Raw genomic sequence first — 22,347 nt, 5'->3', positions numbered from 1 at the left:
CCTTCTTTTCAAGCATCCATTTGAAGGCAGTACTGGGGCACTAAAACTGGTAAAACTGCAGTTAAGGTTTATCACCAAAAACTTTCCTTCTTGAAACTGGCCTGTCTGAAATATCACCATTCACCTTCTCCATTGGATGTAAATGGGACTGTGGATGTCGCCTAGCTCTTGGCACAATTTCCCCAAATTGCAACTCCAAACTTGACCTCTGACAACACCTTCATTGCATAAGTGATAATAGGAGCAGCATTATGGTGTCACTGAGGGAGTTATCACATGCAAGAGACCATTTTTGAATTTCCTGGCTGACGCTGGCACAAACTTTGACTACCTCACAATTTATATTTGGTTTTTGCTCTGATATTTGATTCAAGATGTGATGACACAAATAGAAATTAATGGGAATGATATGATAGCCATTACAGAGAGATAGTTGCAAGGTGACCAAGGCTGGGAATTGAATATTCAGGGGTAATTGACATTTCAGAATGTCATGCTTATGGAGGGGACAGTGATGAAACATAAAGTGAACTGCAACAATTATGAACTATAAAACTGAACTGGTGAATTAAACTCCAAAAAATGGACACATATTGCTGCATCCAAGATGGAGGAAGAGGTCAGGTGACCCCTCCTGACCCCACCGGCCTCCCGATCGTCAGACTCTGCTGACTGGCCCAAGCGACCCACGCTCATTTACCTGAATTTCGGGCTCCCATCGCTGGCTAGGTCCGGGCCAGGTGTAGTCCCAGCAGTGGCCACCACTCCTGGTGGCGCTGCTGGGACAGAAGCTGCCAGCCCTCTTCTTGGAGGAGAGGCATCCTGCTTCTGGGGGGGGTGGGGTGGGGTATGTGGGCAGAAGTCATAACCTCAGGCAACTAATTGCCAGAACGACACAATATTGCATAGTGGTTTGCAGGGCCAACAGAGGTGGGCTCACCCCCGACTTTCCAGCCGGTGGGTGGGGCCATGGCTTCCATGTTAAATGCCGGCCAAGGACTGATCTGAGAGGGGGAACTGGATTTTCAGCCCCCAACAAAGCCAGGATCGGAGGGGGGTGAGCGCTAAAAATAGTGCTGGCAGCCTGCGTGTCAGTTCCCCAGCTCCATGCTGCTCCCGGGCCATTTTCCCTGAGGCGGGACAGGGGGTGAGGTTGGGCAGACAGGCTACCCATCCACATGCAGCAGGTAGACAATTAAACCAATTAAGGGCCTCTCAACTATGGAATAACGACAGCATTTCTACTCTTCACTGTTCTCTCCTTTGCAGTTCCTTATCCATTGGTGCCATGATCTGCACTGCACTCCTTCCAGGTGTAGTCACCCAGCAGTCTCCAATATTGAGTACTGATTTGAGAGTAGCACATACCCCAAAGTCTCCTGTTCCTCCTGCCTCTTCCTCATTGCAATCCATTTACTATGCTGAACTCTCACTGCCTGTTGGGTGACCACCTCCTGGAATGTACAATCCAGGAAACTCTCATCCTCCCTGATGCTCCATAGCGACTCCAGATGCCCCTCAAGCTTGAAATCCTGAGCTCAAGCTCAAGCAGCTGGAGACACTTCTTCACACGTGGTTTCCCAAGACACATGAAGTGTCCTGGAGTTCCCACATGGCATAGGAATTGCAAGCAATAGATCTCAGTTGCCCATTCATGATCTAAGAAAAAATCTCTATTCCCTCTTTTAGAATCTACTTTAAAACCTGGCTACCAACCCGAACCCGATAAGACCCAACTACACGTGCTGGGTTCGGGTCGGGTCCGGTCTATATTCAGAGTCCAGCACTCGGGCTCGGGTCGGGGCGGGCTGGACAGTGCTGCTTCTGAGAAGTCACGGGATCAGGCTTACCCATGATTCCCCACAACTTAATCTGCAGGAATAGCCTGCTGCAGGAACGGATGAACGATATTCATCTTGGGTCAGGTCGGGCACGAAAGAAAATTAAAGGACTCAGGCCCGGGTCGGGTTCGGATTGGCTGTGGTCGGGTCGGGCCCGGGTCAGGTTTTAATTTTATACCAAGCCAGTCTTTAATCTAATTAATACCTTGTATAATTTATTAATGTTAATTAATGCCTCTAGACCTGCTCTGTGCTAATACTCTTAATATTAATTCCCTTACTCAAACTGGGCAATAAGAACAGGCCCCAGTCAAACTGATTAATTTTATTTTATTTTTATTTTATTTTTTTTATTTAGAGATACAGCACTGAAACAGGCCCTTCAGCCCACCGAGTCTGTGCCGACCATCAACCACCCATTTATACTAATCCTACACTAATTCCATATTCCTACCACATCCCCCACCTGTCCCTATATTTCCCTACCACCTACCTATACTAGGGGCAATTTATAATGGCCAATTTACCTATCAACTTGCAAGTCTTTGGCATGTGGGAGGAAACCGGAGCACCCGGAGGAAACCCACGCAGACACAGGGAGAACTTGCAAACTCCACACAGGCAGTACCCAGAATTGAACCCAGGTCGCTGGAGCTGTGAGGCTGCGGTGCTAACCACTGCGCCGCCCACTGTTATACTTACTGATAAAATTTTATTAGTTTAACTAGTTATGCTATAAATTTAATACAGTAGTTTAGTGGTTTAAGTTTGAACCACTGCCCTACTTTAAACAAAAAAATTGAATACTCACCAACCTGTGATCTCACTCCTTGCTATTTAGGAAATACACCAATCAAGTCCACACTGTAACCCATTCTCTCTCTTCCTCTTTTTTATCCTCTGCTGCCACTGCTGGTGTCTCTGATGATGATGGTGTACATGAACTTCCAACAGGTGTTTGATAAAGTGCCACATAATAGGCTTGCCAGAAAAGCTGAAGCCTGTGGAATAAAAAGGACAGTGACAGCATAGATATGAAGTTGACTGAATGACAGGAAACAGAGTTAGTGAACTGTTGTCTTTTGGACTGGAGGAAGGTACACAGTGGGGTCCTCCAGGGGTCGGTACCAGGAACACGGCTTTTCTTGGTCTATATTAATGGCCTAAACTTGGGTGTACGGGTCACAATTTCAAAGCTTGCAGATGGCACAAATCTTAGATGGATAGTGCTAGACTTCAATATGACAGACAGGCTGGTGGAATGGACCATTTTGTGGCAGATGAAATTTAACACAGAGAAGTGCATTTTGGTAGGAAGAACAAGGAGAGGCAATATAAACTAAAGGGTATAATTAAAAAGCAGGTGCAATAACAGAAAGATCTGGAGGTGCATGTGCACAGATCATTGATGGTGGCAGGGAGGTTAAAAAAGTGCTTAAAAAGCGATACAGGATCCTGGACTTTATAAATCAAGCCATAGAGTACAAAAGCAAGGAAGTTATGGTGAACCTTTATAAAATGTTGTTTCGGTCTCAACTGGAATATTGTGTCCAATTCTTTGCTCTGCACTTTAGGAAGACTGTGAAAGCTTTAGCGAGGGTGCAGAAAATATTTACAAGAATGAGTATGAAGGAATTCAGTTACATGGATCGATTAGAGAAGCTGGAGTTGTTCTCCTTAGAAAAGAGAAGATTGAGAGGAGATTTGATGGAGGTGTTCAAAATCACAAGGGGTCTAGATGCAATAGATTCAACGGCCTGGATTTTTAGTGGCCCTCGACATCGAGATCCACGGTGTGGGGGGGGGGGGGGGGTGCCTGAAGATGGCTCCAATTGAGTCCTGCCACGGACGTTAACGCCGGTAGGGCCTGGTTCGATCCTCCTGACAGCGGCAAGGCACAATGGTGGACCACTGCCACTCGGCGACGGGACCACAATCACCATATTCACATTAATAAAATTTATGCATTTACATATACTTACCTCAGATCTTGAGGGCCCACCGCAACCGTCGGCACGGCGGCTGGCACTCTTACACCTTCAGATCCCTGTCCAGGGAAACGAGGCGCAACTCTGGTGGGTAGGGGGGAGGAGGTAAGTATATCAGTGCGGTGGAGGGACGGGGTCAAATAAACGTCATAGGTGCAGGGGATGGTGGGAAGGGTTGTACTTTAAAAATTGTGCAGTTAGTGGGGGAAGGTCAGATGTTAAAGATAAGTGTTTTAGGGGGAAAGGGTAAATATTTAATGTAATTGTTATTGGGAGGGTGGGAGAGTGGGAAAAGAAATGTATTTAAATATTTAAAGACATATTCAATAAAATTAAATAAATAAGCTGGCAGGGCTGACTGCCCTTTAAAAATGGTGTCAGCGTCAGCCCCAGCGCAAAGGCAGTGAGACCATTGCCAGGGACAGACAGCCCACCAAGATCGGTGGCGAGCTCTTAAAATCCAGCCCAAAGAGACTGTTCCAGTTGGTAGAGGGGTCAAGAACCAGAGGGCACAGATATAAAGTGATTGGCAAAAGAACCAAAGGCAACATGAGATAAAACTTTTTTATGCAGCAAGTAGTTACGATCTGGAATACACTATCTGAGTGTGTGTGCAGGCAGATTCAACTGTCGCCTTCAAAATGGAATTGGATAAGCACCTGAAGGGAAACAATTTGCAGGGCTAAAGGGAAAGGGCAGGGGAGTCGGACCAGCAAAATTGCTCTTGCAGAAAGCCTGCATGGACTTGATGAGCTGAATGGCCTTCTCTTGTGCTGTAACCATTTGATGATTCTGTGATAAATTTCTGGACTGGTGATATCCTTCTCTTGTGCTATGAAAAGGGGAAAATTAGGCTATTAAAGAGGTTAGATTGGAAGCTCTTAGAGTCAGGCATCAACAATGACAACAGCAACTTGTACTTAACATAATAAAACCTCCCAAGGTGCTTCACAGGAGCATTATAAACAAAATATGACATCAAGCCACATAAGCAGATATTACAGCAGATGACCGAAGACGTAGATTTTAAGGAGCATCTTAATGGCGGAATTTCAGATAGAGAGGCAGAGAGGTTTAGGGAGGGTATCCCAGATCTTAATGTCCAGACATCTAAAGTCATGGTCATCAATGGTGGACCAATTAAGATCAAGGATGCTCTAGAGGCCTGAATTAGAGGAGCGTAGATATCGCGGCAGTTTTTGCGGCTGGAGGAGAATATAGAGATAGGGAGGGGCGAGGCCTTTAAAAATAAGAATGAGTATTTTAAAATCAAAGCGTTGCCTAACCGAGTGCCCTTGTAGGTCAACAAGCACAGCAGTGATGGGTGAACAGGACTTGGTGCGAATTAGGACACGGGCAGCAAAGATTTGGATGATCTCAGTTTACAAAGCGTAGAAGATGGGAGCCCGGCCAGGAGTGCATTGGAATAGTAAAGTCAAGTGCTAACTAAAGCATTGATCAGTATTTCAGCAACCAGGTGAACTGGAACATGACTCTAGGGTGGAGTCAGGCGATGTTACGGAGGTGGAAATAGGCAGTTTTGGTGATGGCACAAGTGTGTGTTCGGAAGCTCCAGAAGATTATTGGTCCCTTTATGCTATTACATACTCCACAGCATTTATAGACTTCAAAGGCTTTACCTAGATTTCTGTGACTGTCAAGACATATTAAAGCTTGTCTTAGGAAGCTGACATGATGCTTTTATCATATGGCCACCTATACAGCAGTCCTGATGACTAAAAACCATAAATCAGAATGATTTGTTAGTGATTAGAGATATTGCCTGCAGCCATGGTTTATGAGTCAAGTACAGTGTCTATAGACAGAGGGAAGAATTAACATAATATGAGGCTACAAGAATTGTGACAGTGAAGGCCTTAAGCAGTTTGAGATCTTGTTTTAGGTGCCGGGGAAACTCTGGTGGAGCTGTGCAGAACAGTGCAGCAAAAGCGTCCAGAATTATTATAGCTTGCTGCACAATGGTACAATGCAGAAAGGTCTACTATGTCCTGAAGCTGAACAGGGAAAAGAAGATGATGATGAGCCCCCTTTTACACAGCAGGAGATGTGGTAAGGGAGGAGGTGGAGCAAGAGATTATCAACATGAAGCCAAAGGAAGGAGGTAGCAAACTTCTGCCAAGCCTTTTCAATAAGAGAGAGTTTTCTAGAGAAATAAAAATTCTTCTCTCACTGTTTGTCATTCCCACCGCGCCTCTTCCCCCCAATTCCCTGCCAAACCCACATCTCGAGTAGCTTCACTGTGCCCCTCTGCTCTCCTCCTCCAATCTGAGTCATCTACTCAGCACGAATCCTGGTCAAACCAACATATAACTCCACCCAAGTGCATTTACCAAATAACTGAATTAAATTCTCTCTATATATATCTGCAAGCACTAAATTGTTTGCAAGATTATACATATTCTAATAGTCTCTATGGTCATATTATTCAAGAATTCAATAATGAAATAAAATGATTTGAAAAAAATGATTCTCGGTGAACTCCATCAGAGGTGAATAAGATATGTGGAAGTAAGATTTCTAAAGAGCTGTGGACTGTACATTGTGATGTTATAGTTATCTCTTTGCAAGTATTTCAGTTTCTTCAGCAGAATTAGCATGTAATTTAGCATGATTAATACAGTACAGGTTGTCTATTTGTCCCCATGAACACTCAGGTATGTCTTGATGTATTCAGACTGTGATTTGAATAAGAAATTGTTCTGTAGTTCTGGAGGAGAATTGTTGGACATTTATTAAAACATTTGTACTGGGCCCCTTAAATTCAAGTAATAATGTTGGTCTGGACACCAGCTTATGTTTAACCACTGAACGTTATTTTTTGGAGTTTGTGATTCAACCTTCAAAAAACATTCATAATGATCTATAATAAAAAAACATGAGGATACATGGTAGCATTACTAATAATATTCAGCTGCACAAATGGATCTCAGTTAAATGCTAAATAAAGGATAAGAGACCATGAGACTGAAAATTGAACTATTCATGATACTGAACCCAAACTATTAATCGTCAGTATGATTATCAGGAATTCCTAATGGGTCAGTCAGAAAATATACTAACTGCTGTGCTCTGAAGCTGTACAGACCACAAAGGTGACAGGATGAATCCTTGATATGACCCGAGTTAGCTGATCTCAGCCAGTGATATGGGTGCTACAGTTCCCCTCAAGACACTCGCACTAGCAAAGGGCAGGGGTAAGAAATTTACAATGATAAAATAAATCAAAATATTGGTAAACTACCTGAAGCAGGTTCCAGAAAAAGGCCTGAGAGCAATAATTACAAATACCTTCAGTAGTTATTTTACAGTAATACCCATGATTAAATAAGTTAGCCATATCTGTCTTTTTAGAAGAGCGATAATCATTAGGGTATCTCTTGAGAATAGCATTGCGATCAATCATGTCAAATTGCAGAAGGAAAGTTACAGCAGAAGCACTACAAAGTTAATGCTGCTTTTGGAGTGTAAGATCACAACCAAAATGATGGTTCTTAATGACTCTAATTAGCTGTTATGATGGAGAACTGATTGCAGATGTGCTTTCGAGTCAAGCCTTTAATTTGAGGAACCGTAGTAAAATATTCTGTGAATGAGATCTGAGCTGAGACTGTTTCTCAACTATCTCAATGCACGTCACGTGAACCTATAACTCCTACGTTGCTAGTTCACCAATGTAATATTGCACAGAAACTCACCAGCATTTGAATCAAAGTACCCAGCCAATAGAATTTAGATAGGAAAAATAAAGTTGTTTTATTACCTATTACAGCAGCAATTTAACATTATAGATACCCCCTGAGTCACACAGGAGATAACAGTGGAAAGAAAACAAACACATGACAAAAGTAATGAACATTTTTAGTATAGTATTATGGTCAAGTGAGGAGGGGGTCGAAGGGCTTCCCTCTTTTCCCTCTCCTTGTTTGACCACAACAGATTTAATTCTTTATTAAACTGGACGTAATGGCCAATTCAGTAGGTGTTTGATTACTTACTTACTATGATCATAACAAAAAACAATTGGACAGGTTTTCTTAAGTTAACAAAGAAAGAGGTTAACTTTATTATACCTAAACCAAACTAATAAAATAATAAACAATGCTCCAACTTGCACTCTCACACACACACTAGAGATTTACACACACGGAAATAGGTTACAGAGTGGGGAAAGTTAGATTTGTTGAGTTAGAGTCCAATAGAAATGGTATGCAGTCTGTGAGGTTTGGTGATTAGGCTGGCTTCTACCTGAATTCAGTGGTTCTGAGGCTTTTAGTTTGAAGAGGTAGATGACTGGTTTGGTAGGTTTCTTGTAGAAAGCGATGTGGATGTTTTCCTCCAATGGGGTTTCTGATTTAGGATAGGAACATAGGAATAGAAGCAGGAGTAGGCCATTCAGCCCATCGAGCCTGCTCCACCAATCAATACAATCGTGGCTGATCATCCACTTCAATGCCTTTTTCCCACACTATCCCCATATCCCTTTATATCATTGGTACATGATTGTAGCCGGAGTATGCAAAGGTGGTCAGTCAACAAGCCAGATTTGAAAGTTTCAAGCTGGAATGGAGAGAGAGAGAGAGAGAGAGAGGGACCCCCACTTAGGGTCTGGTCATATCAGAGTTCATTTGCTTCTCCTCTGCTGCAGAGAAAAACACCAGCTTGAAACCACAGATGGGGAGGGGCTTGTCACATGACAGTCATTCAGTGATTCAAACACAGCAGTTAGCAGTATTTCTTCTTCCTGCTGAGAGAACAGGTAGTTCCTTTAAACCTCTTGGGTCATCGTTCTTGCTGGGGACTTAGACATTTTGTCTCTCTCCTCACAAGCATTGCAGTGTAGGATACAGTGCTGCAAATTAGATGACCATCTTAAGATGAAAGGATGACTTTGTTGGCAGCTTGTCTTTTAAAAATGTCTTTAAAAAATATAAATTCAGGTCCCCAGTCAGTGGATTAAAGAAAATTATCATTCAACAAAGTACATTGGCATAACAATAGCAATAGGTAATTTGGCATTTTGAGCTTCATACACATTGTTTGGATATACTTAGTGTACCAGCATTACAGATGACAAGTCAAGATGAAAATGTCTTTGTTAATCTTATTTGAAATATTAAAATAATTCAAATTCATCATGTTTTTAAAAAAATACCAGGCAAATTGAAACCCGTAGAATTGAAGGAGCTGTGGCAGCTTGGATACAAAATTGGTGAAGGGATAGGAAGCAGAGAGAAGAGGTGAATGGTTGTTTGTTAGACTGGATGAAGGTAAATTGTGGTATCACTAGGAGTTGGTATTAGGACCACTGCTTTATTGGCATTTACAAAGGACCTGGAATTATGTATAAAAGACATAATTGCAAAGTTTGTAGTTGACACAAAACTTGGAAATGTCGTACAAGGATAATAACAGACTTTAGGAGGGCATGGACAGACTGCTGAAATGGACAGATGCAGGACAAAAGAAATTTAAAGCAATGAAGTGTGAAACAATGCATTTTGAAAGGAAGAATGAGGAGAGGCAATATAAACTAAATGGCACACTTTTAAAGGGTGCAGGAACAGAGACACCTGAGGTTCAAATACACAAATCTTTGAAGGATCTGAACAAGTTGATAAGGCTGTTAAAAAATCATTCGAGATCCTGGACCTTATAAATAGAGGCATGGAGTATAAAGCAAAGAAGTTATGCTAAATCTTTCTGAATCGCTGGTTGGGCCTCAGCTGAATTAGTGGGCTGAATTTTAACAGCCCCTCGACGCTGTGGGTTGCAGTGGAGGGGCTGGTAAAATTCAGTGGGGAGAGGCCCACCTCGATCACCGACGTAGAGAAGGGCCCAGCGCAGATTATCGGCAGCGGGGGGACCTCGGAATATTCAAAGTAACATAAATTAGTTATTGGCTTGGGGATGGTGGGAAGGGATTGAGGGTCAAAGGGAACAAATTTCAGGGGGGAAAGTTCGGCAGATCAAAAAAAAGTTTATTATGGGGGGGAGAGGGCAATTTGTATATAAATTACCCATTTGGGGGGGGGGGTGCGTGGGAGACGGGATTTAGACCTTTAAATATTGAAACACCACTGAAGGGCTTGAAGCCCTTTAAAAATGGCACTGTGCCTGCACGGTGGTGCCAGACACCATTGCTGGGGATGCAGCGGCCGCACCCGATGATCTAAAGGGGGCGGCCACTCCAGCCCTCTATTTAAATGAGTCCTTGCGTGTAATTTCGAGGGGGCTCGGCAGCAGCACTTTCATGTCAGAAGGTTGCCGAGTTCAAAGCCCGCAGCCGCGGAGCATGGTGCGTTAATAAAATCCAGCCCAGTATTTCCAATTCTGGGCACCCAACTTTAAGTAGGATGTCAAGGCCTTGGAGAGGGTGTAGAGGAGATTTACTAGAATGATAACAGGCATGAGTGACTTCAATTACAAATTCAGGTCTCTTGTAGATATATTCTTAGGTGTATTGTTTCAGTTGCTCACATAAGCGGCTTGAATATTTACTTTTGTGTTGACTCACCCTGCCCGTAGCCAATAGCATATGATAGCATAACTTGACAGCATAAAAATAATATACCCTCCAAACCTGCACAAGGTATCCTTGTCTTTACACTTGATGAGATAAGTTCTGGTATGAGTCAATGAGTTATTTCACAAAAAGGCAAACATACAAAATGACATTTAAGACAGTACTCATTTTATTCAAACAACACAACTTATCTTCACATAATGATACAAAATAAAGAACAGGTCAAACTTCCCAACATAAGTGGGTCATCTTACTTGACTTAAACCAAATAGTTTATGATTCTTTCTCTCCTGCACTCCAATGTTCTTGCAGGCTTTACTGTTTGACTGCCTCACAGCATTCTATTTTAAAAACCTCTCTGCCCAGCTGTATCTTTATTTTTAGCTCTTACACCGCACAGCCACAAAAGGGACTTTTCAGGACAATGATTGTGGCGCAATTGATTGCCAAGATAGTCAAGAACACAACAGAAGAAATAGGAGTAGACCATATGGCCCATCGAGCCTGCTCTGCCATTCAATAGGATTATGGCTGATTTTAGGCTTCAACTCAACTTTCCTGCTCACTCGTCATATCCTTTGATCCCCTGGGAGACCAAAAATCTGTCTATCACAGCCTTAAATGTACGTAGCGATGGAACATCAACAAGCCTCTGGAGTAGAGAATTCCAAAGATTCACAAGCGCTTTGAGTGAAGCAATCTCTCCTCATCTCAGTCCTAAATGATTGGACCCTTATCCTGAGACCGTGCCCCCATGTTTTAGATTCCCTGACCAGCGGAAATGATCTCTCAGCATCTACCCTATCCAGCTCCTTCGAATCATGTATGTTTTAATTAGATTGCCTCTCATTCTTCTAAACTCCACAGAAAATAGGCCCAATTTACTCAGCCTCTCATCATAGGACAACCCCCTCATCCCATGGACCAATTTGGTGAATCTTTGTTGTACTGTCTCGAATGCAATTATATCCTTTCTGACAAGTGGAGATCAACATTGCACACAGTACTCCAGATGTGGTCTCACCAAAATCCTGTACAATTGTAGCAAGACTACTTTTTTCCTGCACTGTAATCCCCTTGCAATAAAGGCCAACATTGCCATTTGCCTTCCTAATTGCCTGCTATACCTGCATGCTAACTTTCTGCGTTCCTTGAACAGACACAAAGACTCTTTGAACATCGACACTTACAAGTTACACACCTTTTAAAAAATATTCTGTTTTTCTATTCTTACAACCAATGTGAATAACTTCACACTTCCCTACATTATACTTCATCAACCATCTTGTTTCCCACTCACTTATCCTGTCCATATCTCTTTTCAGCCTCTCTGTGTCCTCCCCACAACTTACCTTTCCACCAAGCTTTGTATCATCAGCAAACTTAGATACATTACTCTCTGTCTCTTCATCTAATTCATGGATATAGATAGCAAATAGCTGAGGCCCCAGCACGGATCCTTGTTGCACTCCACTATTCACTGCCTGCAAACTTGAAAATTCCCCATTTATGCCCACTCTTTTCTTCCTATCCATTAACCAATCCTCTATCCTTTCTATAAAAGCAAAATACTGCAGATGCTGAAAATCTGAAATAAAAACAAGAAATGCTGGAACCACTCAGCAGGTCTGGCAACATCTGTGAAAAGAGAAGCAGAGTTAACCTGGTATGGAGGGCGCTAGCTATGAAGAGAGGTTGAGTAGATTAGGATTATTTTCATTAGAAAGACGGAGGTTGAGGGGGGACGTGATTGAGGTGTACAAAATCATGAGAGGTATAGACAGGGTGGATAGCAAGAAGCTTTTTCCCAGAGTGGGGGTTTCAATTACTAGAGGACACGAGTTCAAAGTGAAAGGGGAAAAGTTTAGGGGGGATATGCGTGGAAAGTTCTTTACACAGAGGGTGGTGGGCACCTGGAACGCATTGCCAGCGGAGGTGGTAGATGCGGGCACGATGGAGTCTTTTAAGATGTATCTAGACAGATACATGAATGGGCAGGAAGAAAAGAGATACAGAAGCTTAGAAAATAGGCGACATGTTTAGAGAGAGGATCTGGATCGGCGCAGGCTTGGAGGGCCGAAGGGCCTGTTCCTGTGCTGTAAGTATCTTTGTTCTTTGTTCTTTTGTTCTTTAACGTTTCGGGTCAGTGACCCTTCATCGGAACTTCATCCAAACTCTATGAGTCCTTATCTTGCCTATTAACCTTTTGTGTGGCACCTTATCGAATGCCTTTTGGAAATCCAGGTATACTCCATCTACTGGTTCCCCTTTATCTACCTTACTAGTTACATCCTCAACAAACTCAAATATATTTGTCAAACAGGATTTCCCTTTTGTAATACCATGTTGACTTGTTCTAATCATACCTTCTTCTCTTTCCACAGATGCTGCCAGACCTGCTGAGTGGTTCCAGCATTTCTTGTTTTTATTTCAGATTTCCAGCATCCGCAGCATTTTGCTTTTACAAAATATTTGTTCTTTGTCTCTGGCATTTCCTCATTCCCAATGATAATTTCTGCTGTCTCTGCTTCTAAGGGACAAATGTTTTCTTTAGCTACCCTCTTCCTTTTGATATACCTATAAAAGATCTTACAGTCTGTTTTTATATTTCTGGCTAGTTTACTCTCATTCTATTTTTCCCTTTTTAATCAACTTTTTGGTGGCCCTTTGTGGTTTATAAAACACTTCCAATCCTCAGACTTGCTACTCTTCCCTGATTACTGATACCAGTGCCCTATGAATCGAAACCCCTTCTTCCCACAGCACTCTTTCAGCCACGTTTAATTCTCTAATCTGTCTGATTCTATGCCAATTGGCATGTAGCTCAGGTAACAATCCAGAGATGACTACTTTTGATGTTACCCTAACTCCTCAAATTCTCTTAGTAGAACATCAGTCCTAGTTCTACCTATGTCAGTGCTTCCCATGTGGACCACAACAACTGGATCCTCCCGCTCCCATTCCAAGTTCCTCTCCAGCCGTGGGGCGATGTCCTTAACTCTGGCACCAGGCAGGCAACACAACCTTCGGAGCTGCCAGTCGCAGCTGCAGAAAACAGTATTTATCTCCCTGACTATACAACCACATTATCAATATCCAAGGGGCTACCATTGACCAGAAACTGAACTGGAGTAGCCATACAAATACCGTGGTTACAAGAGCAGGTCAGAGGCTAGGAATCCTGCAGCGAGTAACTCACCTCTTGACTCCCCAAAGCCTGTCCCCATCTACAAGGCACAAGTCAGGAGTGTGATGGAATACTCTCCACTTGCCTGGATGGGTGCAGCTCCAACATCTCTCAAGAAACTCAACACCATCCAGGACAAAGCAGCCCACTTGATTGGCAGCCCATCTGCAAACATTCACTCCCTCCACAACCGACGCACAGGGCAGCAGGTGTACATCTACAAGATGCACTGCAGCAATGCACCAAGGCTCCTTAGACAGCACCTTCCAAACCCGGGACCTCTACCAACTAGAAGGATAAGGGCAACAAATGCATGGGAACACCACCACCTGCAAGTTCCCCTCCAAGTCACATGCCATTCTGACTTGGAACTATATTGCCGTTCCTTCACTGTCGCTCGGTCGATATCCTGGCACTCCCTTCCTAACAGCACTGCGGGTGTGCCTACCGCACATGGACTGCAGTGGTTCAAGAAGGCAGCTCACCACCACCTTCTCAAGGCAATTAGGGATGGGCTAACCTAAGGGGTATGACTGCCTCCTGGAATAAAGTATCCAGGTAACTTTCCCCCTCTCTGATGCATCGCCGTATCTGCAGCTCAGCCTCCAGCTCAATGACTCTGAGCCAGAGCTCGTCAAGCCACAGACTTACTGAAGACGTGTTTGCTCTGGATCACTCTGGCGTCCATGAGCTCCCAACCAATCACCTACCTTCTTTGATGTTACGTCACACATCAATTTGCTGTGGAATGCTCTGAACCCACAGACTCACCCCCCGCCGACCACCACCTCCCCAGCTCTTCAAACTCTCGCCACTGTCCTCAATTTCTGGGAAGCAACTTGTGTTTTCTATATCTACTAGAGGCTGAAAAAGGAGGACCTCTTTCCCCTCTGCACCAAATGCCCACATGAGCAAAATTCCCACCTTCACAGTCTATCAATTTACAGTCTATGGGAAAACAAGATCAATGTTGGCTCATATAATAAAAGCAAAATACTGCAGATGCTGGAAATTGGAAATAAAAACAGAAAATGCTGGAAATACTTAAAAAGCTGAGTTTTGGGGGATTTTTCCCCTCCACTCTAATCTCAGTAAGGACCCTTTCTTCATGGGAGGACACAGTTTGATGTCCTTTGATATATAGGCAAATATGGGAAACATTTGGCACAAAAGCAAAGTTGAGTTTCTTGCACTCACTTTTCTCCTCTTGTTCTAATCTTGATCATCTTGTTAAGAAATCTCCTTAATTGAAGGGTATCTGCCATTATGTAGACAAATATAGCACCATTTTGGATCTGATAGAACTGATGGGATAAAATTTGATGGTTTCGGGGAAGAGCAACAAGTTCTCCCAGGGTCCTGGCCAACATTCTTCCTTTGGTCAACATCATCAAAAACAGATAAATTAAACATTCACGTTATTGCTGCTTATGGGACTTTGCAGTATGGAATTACTGTCGCATTCACCTGGATAGCTTCAGTAACATTTTAAAGTAATATATGGGAAGCACATTGTAACATATGTGAGAAATACAATGGAGCACCATACAAATGCAAGTCTTTCTTTTACAACCACATGCAATGATGTTGTTTGTTTACATCTCTTCAATTTTAAACCTCAAAGCAATCTCCATCCCTGCATTTCTCAGCCAATCTCCTATTGGCTATGGTGGTGATGAGTCTTTGATTAGCATCTAGCGCAGCAAATCAAGGGCGCTTGTCTCCCCAAATAGCAATTCCTTACACTTGGCGGTGGGAGACGGGGGTGGATTTTAACCCCACTATAACATGGAGATGACACCTTGGCTGCTTTTCATTTGACAGACAAGGAAAACAATCAGCAGCAGCAGCAGCAAGGGTGTGCTGTGAAAGGAGCTGCAGGAGGACTACGGAGAGGGGAGAAACAGATGGACCAAATTCACAGGAGGCACTACCCACTGCACGGGATGTATAGACAGAGGCTCAGAGTCTATTATATATTGGGAGGATTTGTAAAGACAGACAGACACCAAGATGGCCAGATCACATGTTTAATGACATCACCACATTGTGGGCATGCTTATAATATAAGAATACATTACACGGCTTTCCCCCCCCCTCCCAAAAAAAAATTACAGGTACACTAACTATACAACTTGAAAAACAAACAGATCTTTCAGAATATGCTCACTTGGCAAAATAAAAACTGACTTTCTTTAAGCGATATCTATAAATAAAGTCTGACAACTGGTTTATAAAGTCTTCCTGATCTTTTCACAGGTTTTGGTTCAGAATCACGTTTTGGACTGTCTGGTTTCAGGACTTAGAGAAGATCTTGTTTCTTTTTTCTGAAGCTGGTACTTCAGGCACTGAAGTCTGAACTGATTCACACTCTAGCAGAAGCTCACTATCTAGTAGGTCATCCTGAAGTTTTGGATCATCCCTTGCTGGAATCAGGTGAACGGCATGAACACTCCTCACTCTTCCACCAATTTCAACTAAGTTTCTTGTAGTGCCACAAACATCTGCGACATTTCCCACATCCCACTTGTGTGACTTGTGGGGGGGGGCTCAAAACACCAACATGTTCATTTCTCCTGAAACTACATTCTCTTTTGTTTGTGTCGTACTAACATTCTGCCTGAACTGTTTCTGTTCAGCTTTCACAGTCAAATTTGACAGAACTAAACACAAACGTGTGCTTAATCTTCATTTGATTAAGAGGTGTATACCCTGTAGTTGAATATGGAGTTGTTCTATACTTCGGCAGAATATTCGCTAATCTCGGTTTCATGGCAAAACTTGAACATCCATGTAATTTCTTGAGTGCTTCCTTGACTATTCTCACAGATCATTCTGCTGCTCCATTTGATGCTGGGTGGATCTGGAGGAGTGGGGGTATGTTTGATACCATTTTGCTTTATGAAATTCTGAAACAGAACAGAATGAAATTAAGGGCCAGTATTTGAGACAAGCTCCCCAGGTAAATGATAACAAGCAAAAATGGACCATAACTCGTCTATTGTCGTTTCAGCATTGGTGTTTTCACCCATATGCTTTATTTTGATCCATTTAGAGTGGCTTTCAATAAGCACTGAGAAATTGTCAATTTCCTTTTCGCAAAAGTCTACATGCACTCTTTGAAATAAATGAGTTGCCCATCACCAGGGTTGTAAAGGAGTTTTTTGGCAGCTTATTGCTGCAGTTTTGATAAAAACTACATTTGCTAACCAATGATTCTGGATCCATCTAGACCAGGCCAATAAACAAAACTGGCTATGGATTTCAAGCTAACTATACCTGTGTGTTCAGTCTCTTAAAGAACTAGGTACTACCACTCTGACTACATTTAATACATCCCTATTCACTTGACAACTTGTTAGGTCGATTGTGGAATGGTTTCAGTTCCTCATCTGTACACTGGTCAAAGTCTGTCCAACCATTCAAAGCCTGTTCAGAGGCTCATTTTAAAACTGTGTCTTTCTGGGTTTCAGCTGCAATTTCAGTTGCAGTGGTTGGAAAGTCCTCACCCACAACTCCTATTGCGAAGATTGCACCTTCACAGCCTACTTTTGAGTCTTTGTGCGGAAAACGCAACAGTGTATCAGCTGTAGCATTCTCCTTTGAACTACAACATTCAATGTTGTATTCGTACTGTGAGAGAAGTGCAGCCTGTCACTTGATGCTGCCATTATTGATATTGTAGACTGTGGAGCCAGAACAGCTACTAGGGGTTTATGATATGTAACTAGCGTAAAGTTTCTACCCAACAAAAACTGATGAAACCTTTTGATTCCGAAGATGATTCCAAGTGCATGTAGTTAGGTTCACTCTTGGTCAGGGATCGTGATGTGAATGCCATGGGCTCCTCTTGACCATCATCTATGGCATGACTGATCACTGCTCCAACTCCAGAGCTTGAAGCATCACATGCTAGCTTCAGGCCACGATTTGTGTTGTAATCAACAAGTAGTGCATCACTGGTCAAGCTTCTCTTACACGCATCATAAGCACCTTGTTGGGCTTTAGACCATTCCCATTTCATACCTTTCTTCAACAACTCATGTAGTGGAGCTAACACCATTGCAAGCTCAGGCTGAAATCACAAGTAGTATTGGACCATGCCTAGAAAAGATCTAAGCTCATATACATATTTTGGCTTTGGGGCACTGATTATCGCCTCCACCTTTTCTTTCACTGGCTGTAGTCCTTTTTCATTGATTTTCAAGCCAAGGTACACTACCTCAGATTGCACGAAAGCACATTTGCTCCTTTTTAACTTCACATTGTGATCAGTGAGCCTTTTTAACATTTCATCCAAACACTTGAAGATAATCCTCTATTGCGGTCGCGATCAACACATCATTCTGATTACACAAGCAATGCGGCATTCCTTGCAAAATCTTATCCATTGTAGCTTTGAAGATTTTTGGAGAAGACTTCACATGATAGGGAAGCTTTGTGTAGGTGTATAACCCGATGTGCGTGTTTATCGTGAGATACTGCAGACTCTCTCGATCCACATTGATCTGTGCATAAGCATGGGACAAATCCAACTTCAAGAATAGCTTGGATCCCACGACCTCTGCATACACATCTTAAGAGGTCGGTAGTGGATACTGATCATCCACTGCCTGGTTGATTGTGATTTTGTAGTCCCTGAGTAGTCTTACAGTTTTGTCTGACTTGGGCACGACGACGATTGGGGTGGTCCAATCACTGTGGTCAGTTTTCACTAGCACACTGTTCTGTCCCAGTTCTTTCGTTCCTCTTCAACCTGGGTTTTGAGAGCATAAGGAGCTGGCGTAACCTTGCAGTATATTGGTTTTGCATCACGCCTCATGCGGATGTGTGCTTTCATACCGATTCTATCTTCATAGTTATCCTCAAAAATGTTGCTGTAGCTATTCAATAGCTGATCAAGCTTCTTGGTGGTCTCAATCTGAAGTAAATGCTTCCAGTCTACCTTCAGCTTACAAAGCCAGTCTTTACCCATTAATGCGGTTTGTTGACATATCTCATTACAACAATGGGTAACTTGAAGGACTTGTCCTTATATTGGACTTTGCACTCCATTCGTCCATACGTTTCTAACAGTTCACCAATTACGCCACTGCTTTCCATTACTACTGGAATGAGTTCCTTTTTCAGTTTTGGCCTTTGCATGGCAAATAGTTGCAATATGGCCTATCTTCGGGCAATTAAAGCATTTGGCATTTCTGTACTGACATGCCTGTGCCATGTGGTTGCCATTACAGCAATAACAAGTCACTAAACTTTTATCAACAGCGGTCTTCTGATCAGATCTCCCTGCTTTAGACTTGGCAGAAGCCTTCTGATAGTCGAGAGCAGCTGAACTAGTCACTTGCATAGGATGAAATTCCCAAGCATTCTTTGATGCCATTTCCACAGTAGAAGCTCAAACATAAGATTTCAAACATAACTTCAACTGGATTCTTTCATCCACCAATCCATACATAAATCTGTCTCATACTGCACAGTCTAAGAATGTACCAAAGTTGCAATGTAGTGATAAATTCTTCAATGCCACAATGTACTCACCAAATATTTCACTACTTCTCTGGTTTCTGGTTCCAAATTTGTAGCTTTCTGCTATCTCTAGTGGCTTAGGGTTGAAATGTTCCTCCAACTTGGTGATAATTATTTTGAATGGCACATCTCTTGCCTTGTTAGGCGCAAGAAGGTTTGTTAGTGTGCCATACATTTCCTGGCCAATCTCCATTAGCAAAATTGCTTTCTTGTGGTCAAGAATTGCCCTATTCTGAGTCTGGGCTTCTTCACTTTCACCTTTGAGTTCTAATATATTATTAGCACTGAAGAACATGTTCATTCTTTCAATGTATGAACTGAATGGTTCTCAAGTTCTATCATACATTCCGAACCCTCCGATGTATCCTGTGGGTGCAGCCATCTTGTTCCATTTTTAAATGTAACAGTGACCCAGCAAACACTTCACTGTGGCTGTCTGCAACAGTGATACAGAAGCTAAGTCAGCCTAATCAGAACAAACTCACCAAAGCCAGTGTGACTGGTGGTTGAATCTGATGGACACTAGGATCCTTCAGAATCCATTCAACTGAGTGCAGCCACACGTTTTCAGAAACAATGGTGCTCAACACAATGTAACAGGTAGGTCACTGGAAGCTAGCTTATTTTGTTCATCAAGGTCTCTATTGCCGTTTTCTGCAAAAACATTTGCACTTTCAACCCATTTTGTTGCCAAAATCTATTATATATTGGGAGGAACTTGTAAAGATAAACAGACACCAAGATGGCCAGATCATATGTTTAATGACATCATCATGCACTGGGCATGCTCATAACATAGGAATACATTACAGCTTCCATGACCTCTTGGAAGAGCTGTGCTTCCAAAGGCTGAGATTGTTAGAACAGATATCTGTAACTTCCTTTTGCCTGCTGGATCTGGAAGCTGTGCATTACCACCACCCTCAATGTTTTGCCCCTGGTTCCTTCCAGGGTGCTGCTGAAGACACAAAGAGCGTCTCGCAGTCGACTGCATATAAATGCATAAGGCAGGTGACAGATGGATGCTTTCCAGGCCTGGCAGTTATATAAACATGAGAATAGCCGGAATGAGTGGACATTCAGATTCGCACCTCTGGCTGGTTGCTCAAAATGCAGGGTGTCATTAATTAAACATACATGGAAATCCAAGCTCCCCAGATCAGCCAGGAGCATTCATCAACCACAAGAGATTTCATTCCATCAATGTGCAGCTGGTGTGAAACCACAACAAAATGTTCATGCAGGTCTGTTCCAGACTCCCTGGGAGCTGCCATGACACTTTTTTACTGCGGCAGTCCAGCTTCCCAACCTGTTCATTCTGGAATCAACCTTAAGGGGTGGCCATTAGAGAACAACGCATACCTCCAACAAACTTGCCCGATGACACCAATGAGAAACCTCATCATTGAGCACCAGGCGTGCTACAATGTGAGCCACATGACAACTAGACGTGTCACCGAGCAAGCCATTGGCATGTCAAGATGAACTTCAGGTGCCTGGACTGGCCTGGAGGTTCCATTCATTACTCGAATGTCTCCAGGACAATGGTGTTGTGCTGTGTTCTGTACATCACAGCACAGCAGTGAGAACTGGAGATATAGGAGGACCAAGCTGCTCAGCCCTTCTCACCTGATAAGGATTCCAATGAACAGGAGGAGGAAGATGACAAGCAGGAAGTTGAAGAGGGGGCTCCCAACTCCAGACCAACTGATCACATTGCTATTCAGGATGCCAGGGCTGCCCTAATATCTCAAAGGTTTAATCAGTACCAACACACTGGGCCAATGTAGCTATCACAACTCCCACCCCCTCCTCCCCTGGCCTGACAGAAAACAGTCCTCTCGCCAACCATCCACTCATTGCATTTGCACCAATTTGTCTTAGTAAGTTCATGTCTTTACATTATTCACCAAGTTACTGAAAACCTGATTTGGCACTTGGCATGTAAGAATGATGGGAAAGTGGTGCAAATTAATACCTTTTATGTGAAGAAAGAATTAAATATACTAATACAACATTATCATAAATGTGCCCCTGCAATCTGCTACTGACCACTACATCCTGCATTATTGCCAGATCCCTAACAACCAATGGACAAGCTCCTAATCACAGGCATTTTCAATGCTGGAAGCTTGCCTACAATATGTCAATGAAGTAGATCCTGGAAATACATGTGGATAAACACGCTAAAGATTGAGGTAGGGATTTTCCTGCATTGCCTGACCTTTCAGTCTACCAGAAAACGCAGACAATTGTGTGCTTTGAAGTACTTTTACCCTTTTATAAACAAAAAAGAAATGTCGTTCACATGTTAGCTGATACAGATCCAGCCATAGAACAACAATATTAAAGGACAGCCAGCTGTTCCTTTGCATAGTCTTGGATTTAGAAATTGCTTCCAAGTATGCTAGTAAAATAGGCTTGCTTCACACAAAACAAAATCTGACCAGGAGCGCCTTCTGGTTTCTATACATCCCACAGATAGCAGAATAAAGAGGATGGGAAACTCTGCCTGATACTCAAGTTACTAGAGCTTTACAAAGTGCCCAGTCTTGGTCTTTGGCTTTAAAGGATACCTAAGCTCATGCTTGATGTCACCCTGGACAAGCTGAAGACTTACAACAATACCTGATCAAAATGCATCTGTTTTTAGGTGATAACCAATATGTTATGATCGAAGGCATGTTTCCTCAGACATTTGGAGGCACTATCTCGTAAAGTGCAACTTTTTGGATTTCTTCGCTATCCAATACATTTGATTGCCCAAATAATGTAACTGCACTAATATCAATTGCCTATTGAATGACTTACACTTGTACTTTGATGAGAGCTGATGCTTCCAAAAGCAATTAATACTTGAAGAAAAGAGGTAGCATGTAGTTTTATCAGCTATTGCTTTTTTGATACCAATTGTCTTCTGTTTTGTTACTTTATAGCAGAATGTTAAAGAATTAGAGATGTGGTGGTTTGAAGACACAAATCAATGTCAAGCTCATGAACATTTATAGGTTCTACCTATACCCAAGTGCACTCAGCAGTCTTTTTATTTTAATACAATTTACCCTTAGTAAGGATGCTGACAATCCAAGAAGCATGGCTAAATCGCAAACAAATTATTTCACACAGTGGAGTGAATTTTAACATGCATGAGCATTTGAGATTGGGTGCGGGTAGGATTTAAATCGAGAAAAATTGCGCACGTCGGGAAACCTGCTCCAGCCCACTGACTTTGAGTTTAACAGAGGCCAGACAAAGGGC

The 22,347-nt window shown here is 42.7% G+C and overlaps 1 long non-coding RNA gene across 1 annotated transcript in view; it reads right to left on the bottom strand.

Moving 5' to 3' along the window:
- LOC137376398 (uncharacterized) overlaps nucleotides 1-22,347 on the bottom strand; it is a 40,680-nt gene that overhangs the window by 3,266 nt on the left and 15,067 nt on the right. Inside the window, exon 2 of the long non-coding RNA XR_010976208.1 lies at nucleotides 2,653-2,842. This is a non-coding gene — a long non-coding RNA (uncharacterized lncRNA). The remainder of the gene's footprint in view (nucleotides 1-2,652; nucleotides 2,843-22,347) is intronic.

The sequence above is a fragment of the Heterodontus francisci genome, chromosome 13 (assembly GCF_036365525.1).
Source record: "Heterodontus francisci isolate sHetFra1 chromosome 13, sHetFra1.hap1, whole genome shotgun sequence".
In the NCBI taxonomy this organism is placed as follows: domain Eukaryota; kingdom Metazoa; phylum Chordata; class Chondrichthyes; order Heterodontiformes; family Heterodontidae; genus Heterodontus; species Heterodontus francisci.
Note: the sequence above shows the minus strand (reverse complement) of the source record. Positions and strands in the feature narration are given on the sequence as shown.